Here is an 11334-nt window from a genome sequence, read left to right on the forward strand (position 1 = left end):
GGATAATGGGTCCTATACCTGTATATCCTATATGGCAGGGAAGACTATAACAAGCCCCATCGTGTGGCAGTCCCTGGGTGACCCAGTAAGTCCCTAGTGAGCAGATATCAAATAACAAATATAAACAAGGCATGGCCTGTGTGTGAGGTGGGCTTAGCTGAGGGCTATGAGCAGGGCACAGACTGGCTGTGCAGCTGGGATACAAATGGAGGAGCTACAGTCCCATTATGCAGCAGGGGAGAGTAAACTTCTCTCGGGCAGGTCACATGCGCTTACCCTTGCACACCAGGCACTCTGTCATCTAGAAGCCTTTCCCATTATCTAATGCGCTTTATACAAGTCTTCGCCTGAGGGGCCTCCTGAGCAGTGCAAGTGTTCCTTGCAAGTCTGATGAGGTTATATCTACGCAGGGGGGTAACAATAGCCCCACAAGTGCAGGGGACCCTGACGTGTGCAGTTTCATGGCATGTCCTGTTGCCATACTTGAGGGGGCCCTTACAACAACAACAACAACAAAAAAAGTCCACGGGGTTGAAAAATGTCTAGGTATGACCCTGCATGTAAGACTGGGTTTGCAATGTCATCATTGAAAGACTTTGAAGCAAATTTGTAGCATCTGTCTTATTTTGTAAGGCTGCAAAGTAGAGGCCTTAATTTTGGAGTTCAAGCATTTTGATTTCATAACAAGACTACTGATATTAAAAAAACATGGCCACAAAAGTCTCCTGTAGTTCCAAGGATATCCTAGCATTCACCCTCAGCCTAATTGGATTCCAGGTTGGGCAGGCCCACTGTTTTCAAACGCTGCATAAATGGTCTGAATAACAATATAATAGACACAAGCAGCGTGTCCCTAGTTTTAATGAAAAATAGAATTTACATACTGATGAAGAATTCTCTAACTTGCTTTATACCTACGTTTTACCTGTAGCTGCCTCTGTAATCTCCCTGAATCTAAAGTGGTAGAAGAGCTTGTCAGTCTCTTGGCAGAGTGACAAAGAATAGTGCACTGAGCTGCCACCTAGGAAAATGATTAGCCTCAATTATGCAGCAGCTACTTATTCCATTGCAGCTATAGGTAAAATATATCATTGCTTTAGAAAGGTTCCCCCTGCAGAGAATATGAAATGTGCGCTGTGGGAACCCCCCCCCCCCAACCAAAGAGTTTATCACTAATCTCTCCAGGACCTTGGACCCCCCCATAGAGTTTATCATGCTCCAATTCTGTAAACATCACAGGTCCAGAAAAGTACAGAAATCTCCCAAAAAGTTCTCTGCTGCGTGTGCGTCTGCCCTCAATGGTGTAGGGCAGTGCTGTCCAACTTCTGTGGTACCGAGGGCCGGAATTTTTCTGGCCTACATGGTGAAGGACCGATAATGGAAGCTAGTTTTAACCACTCCTGTTTTTTAAACAACATCTACTTCAAACCACACACATTATCACAAGAGCTTTTAAGACCATACTAACATTAATGGTGGTAGCACAGCAAAAACCCAAATGGTTGGTGCTCACTGTAGGGATATCACCCTTCATTCATATGTGAAAGAATTATATTATGTAATATTAAGACACCCTGAAATCCATATGCCTCCTCCTCCCCTGTGGATAGCATAGCAACCCCAGCATATAATTACACACTATAAGAACCATATAATGACTATTTACAAATGCTAACAAACTTCCATAACAAGCCCCTGCCAGGTTTACCTCTCACAGGCAGCATAGGGCAGGCAGAGTATGGCACACAAAGGCAGCATAGGTCAGGCAGAGTATGGCACACACAGGCAGCATAGGGCAGGCAGAGTATGGCACACACAGCATAGGGCAGGCAGAAAATGGCACATGGGCAGCATAGGGCAGGCAGAAAATGGCACATGGGCACCATAGGGCAGGAAGAGTATGGCACACACAGGCAGCATAGGGCAGGCAGAGTATGGCACACACAGCATAGGGCAGGCAGAAAATGGCACATGGGCACCATAGGGCAGGAAGAGTATGGCACACACAGGCAGCCTAGGGCAGGCAGAAAATGGCACAAGCAGCATAGGGCAGGCAGAGTATGGCAGCATAGGGCAAGCAGGGTGTGGCAAACAGGCAGCATAGGGCAGGCAGAGCATGGCACAGTCAGCATAGGGCAGGCAGAAAATGGCGCACACGGGCAGCATAGGGCAAGCAGAGTATGGCACACAGGCAGCATAGGGAAGGCAGAGTATGACACACAGGCAGCATAGGGCAGACAGAGTACTGCCTGTGTGTGTGCTATACTCTGCCTGCCCTTAGCTGCCTGTGTGTGCCATACTCTGTCTGCCCTATGCTGCCTGTGTGTGTCATAATATGCCTGCCCTACCCTGCCTGTGTGTGCCATAGGACAGACAGGAGTATGGCACACACAGGCAGCATAGGACAGACAGGAGTATGGCACACACAGGCAGCATAGGACAGACAGGAGTATGGCACACACAGGCAGCATAGGACAGAGTACTGCCTGTGTGTGTGCTATACTCTGCCTTCCTTATGCTGCCTGTGTGTGCCATACTCTGCCTGCCCTGTACTGCCTGTGTGTGGCTGCCCTCTACCTTGCAAAGTGTGGTAGCTTATTTTTTGTTATATGTTTTGTTCAGCTGAATATGGCATACATTTTATTCAGTATGCAATTTATAACACCATTTCACTTGTAAATGTGAATGAATTGCATCATTTGTAATGCCTAACTGTATCACAGTAGTCTTAGGGTACATATCTATGTATGATTATTGATGTTCACATGGTAGTGCAGATGGTTACTGATTTTATTTTGTCCTATGGGTCAAAGCCCACATAGGCATTATCAATGAACAATTAAAAAAGGGAATTTTTCTACATTCACCATTGCTACCTACCTTGGGAACATAACTATAGAGCAAAATTAAATCAAATACATTGCCGTGTAGGAAAACAAATATGCATAATGAACAAGATTGGCACTCTTTATTCCTAAGCAGAAGAATAGTGAATTACAAGCAACAACGGAAACAGAATAGTGAATTACAAGCAACGGAAATCAAACTTAAATATCTTCATATTATGCTGACCACCTCTTCTGCATGGGTGAGAAAGGGGTGCCCTGTAAAGGAGGACTTTCACAGATCTGCTTGTTCGATGAGCTTGCCACCCACTTGTTTGGCCAAATCTGATCTGATCATTGGCTTTGGGACCATGGTGACCCATTGAGCAAGGACCCCACTTGCGCAATGCAAACGTGACTCTTGTCTAATAAGATCAAAAACCTTCTCAGATAGATATCTGGGCATGTATTGGTCAAATATTGCTTGGAGAAACGCTTCTGAGGGCCTCTTACACAGGCTGAAAAGCTGCCACCTTGAGCTGGGCATGTATTGGTCAAATATTGCTTGTACAGACACTCCCAAGCTGGGCATGTTCTGCCTATGTGAGTAAAGCAGGATAAAGAAAGAGACATGGGCTGGACAGATTACACCCAAAACCTTTATAGGCAGGAATGTTTTAAACAGACTTTTAAATTGTTGGCTTTGCTCTTTCAGTGTTCAGCTTGAAGGGTTGATTAACATTAAAGTTAACTTTTAGTATGTTATAGAATAGTCAGTTCTAAGCAACCTTTTTTTTTTTTCATTATTTATTTTTTATATTTTTTTTTAATGATTTGCCTTCTTCTGACTACATCATTCTGAAAGTTAACTCAGAGGTGAACAACCCTTTAATAGTTACATAGGGTTGAAAAAAGACCCTCAAGTCCATCTAGTTCAACCCTTCCCGCACACACACAAACCTATACTGACCTATCTATGCACTCACATACAGACCCATACTGACCTACCTATACACTCACATACAGACCCATACTGACCTATCTATACACTCACATACAGACCCATACTGACCTATCTTTCCACTCACATACAGACCCATACTGACCTATCTATACACTCACATACAGACCCACACTGACCTATCTATCCACTCACATACAGACCCACACTGACCTATCTATCCACTCACATACAGACCCACACTGACCTATCTATCCACTCACATACAGACCTATACTGACCTATCTATCCACTCACATACAGACCCATACTGACCTATCTATCCACTCACACACAGACCCATACTGACCTATCTTTCCACTCACATACAGACCCATACTGACCTATCTATCCACTCACATACAGACCCACACTGACCTATCTATCCACTCACATACAGACCCACACTGACCTATCTATCCACTCACATGCAGACCCACACTGACCTATCTATACAATTAGAAGTTTAGTTGCAGTCTCTGCACTCTCTCCAGCTCATTAATATCCTTAAAAGAGAATGAAAGTCATTTTGGTATTTTACTGCCAAAAGATTTGCTACATTAGTGCCACCTAGAACACTATATTTATTCTGCAGAAAGCTTTATCATACCTGAGTAAAGAGCCCTAGAAGCTTTCCTTGTTTAAGATTGCAGCTGCCATTTTAGCTTGGTCTTCATAGCTTCTTGCTTGCATCTTAGCCGTTATAGCTCAGATTACACATACCTAAGGTAGGGGAGAGAGGAGAGAACTGCACAGATTCTGGCCCCGGAAATGAAGGATTTTTCTGAGAGAGGAAGTCAGATACCCTAAGAACGTTTACAAAAAAAGAAGACAAGTAATCCTGTGTTTCTTTTGATAGAGGACTCCTAAGGGGGGGGGGAGGAGCAGGAGAGGGAAAAGAGAGAGCTGCGTGTCTCTGGCACAGGAAAACAAAGAGAAAAGAAATCCTATTTCTTTTGATAGAGAAGTCATTGCAGCGTTTCTGTGAGTGCTTATGGCTGTATTTACATAGACCTTTCTGATAAAGCTTACTTAGTTTTTACCTTTCCTTCTCCTTTAAGGACTGGAGCCCAAAACTGCACCGCATACTCACGGTGAGGCCTTACCAGGGACCTATAAAGCGGCAAAATTATGTTTTCATCCCTTGAGTCAATGCCCTTTTTTATACAAGACATCACTTTATTTGCTTTAGTAGCCACAGAATGACACTGCCTGGAATTAGACAACTTGTTATATACAAAAACCCCCAGATCATTTTCAGGATACCCCCCAACACACTACCGTTTTTCGGTTTTGTCAAATCGCTCTGCAAAGCGGCAGCATCCTGCATGGAACTTATAGTTTTGCACAATTTTGTGTCATCAGCAAAAATAGAAACAGTACTGTCTATGCCCACCTCCAGGTCATTAATAAACAAGTTAAATAGCAAAGCACTGACCCAATAACTGATATTTGCTGTGATTTATGAACTAATAGCAAGAACTTTTGATAAATGATCATGAACTTTTGAGCATGAAGATATTTTTAATTATTTGCTTTCTTCTTCTGACTCTTTCCAACTTTTAAATGGGGGTCACTGACCCCAGCAGTGAGCTTACAATTTTATAGTCATTGTTTCTTTTTATTCTGCATCTTTCTATTCAGGTCCTCTCCTATTCATACACCAGTCTCTCATTCACAGATAAATTCCAAAAATTCCAAATTGGAGTGCTATTGAACAAAAAGTAAAAAAAAAATTAAAAAACAAAAGAAAAAATAAAGAAAAAAATGCAAATTGCCCTAGATTATTAATCTCTACATCATAGAGAGAGTTGAGAAAGCCCTTCAAATTTTGATAATAGAATTCCTGTTGATTTCTATGGAATCTCCAGGTTTTAGGTGCCAAGATTTTAATATTTATATTTTTAAGATTTCCATTTCAGTGAAGTTTGGAAAATTCACTGGGAAATTTTTGCCTCTATGCATCGCAGCTTTCTATTAGAGCATCTCTTCATTGCACCTTGTCTCCTCCTCACCCATTCCAGCTGCTCTGCACCCACCACTGCGTCTTTCAGACAGGGGGTAAAATGGAGCAGGAAGTGAGGGGGCAGGGTGCAATTGCCTTCTTTGCACTGGATCAATGTCAGAGCTTCTCAACCTGGCTGAGCAATAACCCATAAGGTGTAAGATATGTAGTAGCTGATTATGATTGACTTTCTATTGCTGTCTTCATCACGTTAAAAGGTACATTACTGAGATACATATACATTTTACAGGCAGTTGGATGAGCACATATATACTTATCCCAGACAACACATGCTGGCTCATTATAAGTTAAGGGTAATCAAATAAATCTGTGGAATTAGTTTTGTGGCCAATAACTTCACTGAAGCTTAAACGCACTCTGTAATATCTGTCACTAGATGGTGTGAGTAAACTATAACATTAGGGGAACTCTGGTGACACCTAGTGGTTAACTGTAGCATTTTATTCTGTAACAAATGCCAGTGCTGCCATGGTTATGTGTTTGAGATCATTTAACCCAAGCTGGTTTTGTTTATAATACAAGCACAAGTGAGAATGCAAAAAAAAATAATAATAACAGTAAATAAATGCACCAGCAGGGATTGAAATTAAATGAGAATTATTCAAGAACTATGTGCAAAGGGTACCTCTTCCTTCATGCTGGGGGTGAGCTGACAGCCTTCTGTATGCATTTCAGGAATGTGAGGTCAACTACTCTGCAGATTGAAACTGGCAGTAAATGGTTTGAGAGTCATTCAAAATAGTCCAATTAGAAAAAAAATAATAATCATGTAAGCATGCCAATTAAGTGCATTGCCGTATTAATAAATAGTAGCACTTGTGCCTGATGGTTTATAACAGAATTTTGATTGCACCTAGTGAACCCCATTTTTCCAGCCCTATAATGGGCATGGGAATGGTGCTGTTATTAGCAATAATGACAAGCAGTGGGGCTCATTTGCCATTGTAGTTAGTTGTCTGAAATGAAATAGCAGCGGCTTGACATTATAAATACCTATTCTGTACAACCTTGTGTTTCTTCAGTTGAAGATCAACAGTGTATATCATCTTTACATGACTAGAGGGTTTGTGTATAGAGAGATGGGATTATAGTGCCTCCCCAGGCCCCATTTATGGGCTCATTAGAGCAAGGCATCCAGCACTGCAGTAAGCAGCTATTTCGTGCTGAAATCAGCATTCTATTCCAACATATTCTGTACAGGGCACAGCATTCAGCCAGGTTACTTATTATCTGTAATGCACATTATCTGTGGGATATGTGGGAAATATCTATTATTTCCTTTGTTCTAAAAAGAAAGTTCTACTATAATTCAGCAGTGGCAGCGTGTACTGGATATTAAGGAACTGGGAAAGGTGCATTTCTGTAACAGAAAGCAAATTCAGATGCAGCCTGCCCTAGTACAGCAGCATTCATTCACTGAGAGACAGTAAGCAAAATTATTACATAATGTGTGCTTTAAAGGGCAAGAAAAGTCTACATAGCTAATGACCCAGCCATCATACATATAAGAACAGCAGTAGAACATTTAAATATCTCAATATTCAAATAAAGAGATGTTTGAGCCAGACATTAAACACAGGGGTTGCCTGTGTGATCTCTATAGCTGCCACTTTTCACTGGTACAGATCTGAGTGTTGTGTGTATCCACGTACCCATGGTAAATATGCCCTTTAGTGTGTATGTGATCGAATGGCACTGCAGGCACCATGGGGCAGGGATTGATGTGAATGATTAACTGCTCTGTAAGCACTATATACATTAAGAATAACAGGAATACAGTCTGAGGGGTATGCTGGAAAGCAGCACTAGCACACAAAGACTAGGCAAGAAATGTGGTACTGACCTTGTTGGCACTGCCCTCTAGTGGTACGTGCCTAGCAGTCATTTCCAGTATGTATTCCAGTATGTATAGCGTTTGAGAACTCATTTTCAAAGCTTACCTTTTATTTACTATGCCACATTTTCATCTAGGAAATTTTTTTCACTGTAAATATTTTTAACCACTTTTTTTCAAATGTTCTACGATACATAAATAGTCTAGATGTGCACTCCCCTTTCATCCTGGTATATTGACCTGGTATATTCCCATTACATTTGTATAAATAGAATATTTAAATATATATTTACATTCATTGGTCTGTAATAAAAAGGCTAGTAAATAAGTTAAGAAGCTTTATTACACACGCTGCGCACTCGCAATTGCAAACCTGCTGTCACGCAAGACGTGCAGAGTGTTCACATATGGTATTCTGTGGTTCTGTCGCACAAATGCAAAATTTGGTGCAAAGCTAACATTTTGTCCCATTGCAACCACTTTTTCTGTTACCAACATATATTACATTCCCCCATTTGTCTGTCCATGAAAAACTCTGCAGAAACCTATTAGTGGTACCACAGGCGCCCTCTTCTGGCCAGAGTTCAGCCCCATATTCATTAGGCAAGTATTATAGAAGTGGGTCACCTATAAGTTATTCCTACCAGCTCTGCACTTGGTTTCCATTTTTTATTTGTAGGGATTCACCGATTCCACTATTTTAGGATACAACTGAACCCTGAATCCTTTGCAAAAGATTCAGCCAATTAATTTAGATAAGAAAGGGTGCGCAGTGAAAAATTTTTATCTTCTGTGTTTATGTGACAAAAAGTCACATGATTTTAAGTATTTGGATTCAGTTCAACAAGAGGTATATATTTGGCAGAATCCTGCTGAAAAACAGCCAAATCTTGGCCAAATCCTAGTTTTTGATTTATTTGCCATCTTCTTCTGCCTCTTTTCAGATTTCCAAATGGGGTTCACTGACCCCAGCACCCAAAATACAATAGATTGCTTTGTGACGCTACAATTTTATTGTTACTTTTTATTCCTTATGTTTCTATTCAGGCCTCTCCTATTCATAATCCTATGTTTTGTTAAAGGTAAATAAAACCAGCTGCTCTCCAAACTGGAGAGCAGTTAAACAAAATAAATGAAAATCCATATAAATAAAAAATGAAGACCAATTGCACATTGTCTCAGAATATCAATGTCTACATCATACTGAAAATAATTTAAAGGTGAACTACCCCGTTAACACTCCCACCATGCATTGCTCTCCCAGCAGGCCAGCTTTAGGGCTCTTACAGACTGACGTCAAACTGCGTTGCAGCTGCATTCAGTGGGTTCCCAGTGGCACAGAGAGTGCAAATGTAAGTGCCCTTTTTGCATTCCTGACCTGTTACATATAGCTAAATATTGTATCATTTAAAAACTGGAACAAAGACAGCGGCTGAAAGACAAAAAGTGAAATCATCATTAAACCACAACCAAATTCACAACCATGGGCCTGAAACAGTACAGGAGCCTTGTAATGTGTCCCACGCTGAGAACATAATTCTGAGCAACTTTGCAATATACATTCATTACAAATTTGTAATGTTTTCATAGGGGAACTCCACCCAAACACAACTTGAGCTTTGTGAAAAGTAAACATAATTTCAAGCAACTTTTCAATATACATCAATTAAAAAATATGCAGCCTTTTCATGATTTTTAATGTAACACTCCCACCCCCTGCGGCAGCGAGTGCGCATGCGCAAACAGTTCAACTCCCATACAGAGCAGTGGGGAAAGGTCCCCATTGCTCCATATGGGGGAAAATGTAAAAACTTATTTGCGGTGGGGCAGCATGCCGCCCCTAAATTTCTGCCGCCCTAGGCCTGGGCCTTTGTGGCCTCTCCACAAATCCAGGCTGTTCGTAACATGAGTGTTTTAGTCCCTCCTCCACTGCCAGGATTCCAAATGATGCAGTAAGTGAAGAACTGTTTTGCAGCTGGTTTTCAGCATATAAAAATGCTATTTCTTAATAGTTTGTGAAGGAACAGATTACAGTGACAGGGTATATTATGGGTTTATGTGTTTAACAAATTTTGGTTTGGAAGCCAGAGTTCCCCTTTAAGTTATGTGTATATATAATTGCTAATACAAGCAGTGTTTGTCCCTTTCTATTCTCTGCCCTGATGGCTCTGACTTTTGAAACAATGTAACACAAGCCAATGGACTGACAGAGCTGACCTTTACTACATTGTTTAAAAAGTCATAACCAGGAGTTAAGCAAATACTGCTTTCAATAGCAATTGCATTTACAAATAAAGCACTAAACATTTTTAATAAATACATATGGAAAGTTGCTTAGAATTATGTTAATTAATTAAAGTTTTTTTGAGGGGGTTGACTTGTCCTTTAAATAATATGTTACAGTCATTAATTATTGGCTGGGGCCACATTAAGAAAATGATAGAAAGGCAATGGGGCACATTTACTAATCTACGAACACTCCGAGCATTCCGTCGATCGGTTCAGTTGTATTTTCTGCAACTTTTTCGACGCTTGCACAACTTTTTTAACACTTTCACGACTTTTTCGGCGTTTGCGCAACTTTTTCGTAATTTTAGCTTGAAAAAATCGGATCGCTTTTGCCGCTGTTTACAATCATTCGGTATGAAAATTTTGTGACTTTTGTAATGCCAATATTAGCATGACTAATACGATTTTTTCGTAAGCATTTTCGTGATATTTGCGATCTTCAGAAATTTTCGTTTCCAATCCGAATATTTCCCATTCGGGATTTGAACTTGTGTTTTGATAAATCTGCCCTTAGAGTCATTAGGCAAGAGAGAGCACAACATGGGGCCCCAAACACAAGCATGACTTGCCTGCTCTTAACCATCTATACCAAATAACAAGGCAAAGTAACACTCAAAAAGAAAGAAATTCATTTGCTCCTAAGCAGGATCATGCTCTTGTTACTGTTGCTTGTCAGCAAATCTTTGTACTGGGTGAACTGCAGAAATATACCCGGGGAAAGGCAGGCCTGCATCATTGCTAATTGGCCAGGTTGGGGAAGAGTGGCGTTCAGTTAACCTGTGTAATGCTCATACTCATTCATCCTGTCACTATTAGTGCCACTGGTACAGATATTAATCAGCCAGCTTCTCCCAGGGAACCTCCTTCATGAACTCTCATTAATCAGCCTATATGAAGGGGACATCCTAGTCCTTAAGGTATTGTTAATGTTATCACTTTCCATTGAATCATTTAGCATACTTTTGTAAATAAGATGCTATCAGGAAGTAGCAGACTACAGGTTTTAGAGGAAAACTTACCACCTTATTATATCTCCATTGACTAGTTCTACCCCAACTTTTATGGGCTATTATATAACAAAACAGTTCAACAAACACACACACCCTCTTTTTACGTTTAAAAACAGAATGATGATATATATTGACAAAATTGGATATCATGTGACCAAACCTTCATGATAAAAGCTCATCACCAGATAACTGAGCCTATCCTGATTATTGCAACTTACATTTTGTACCATGCTTTTGACCCCATCTCTGTCTCTTCCATCGCCAGTGCCTACCTTTATATGATTTCTTACCTGTGCCTCTAATATGTGTCGTAGGCTAGGTTTTTTATATTATTACTGTATTTCTATGCT

This window comes from Xenopus tropicalis, chromosome 2 (genome assembly GCF_000004195.4).
Source record: "Xenopus tropicalis strain Nigerian chromosome 2, UCB_Xtro_10.0, whole genome shotgun sequence".
NCBI classification, from domain to species: domain Eukaryota; kingdom Metazoa; phylum Chordata; class Amphibia; order Anura; family Pipidae; genus Xenopus; species Xenopus tropicalis.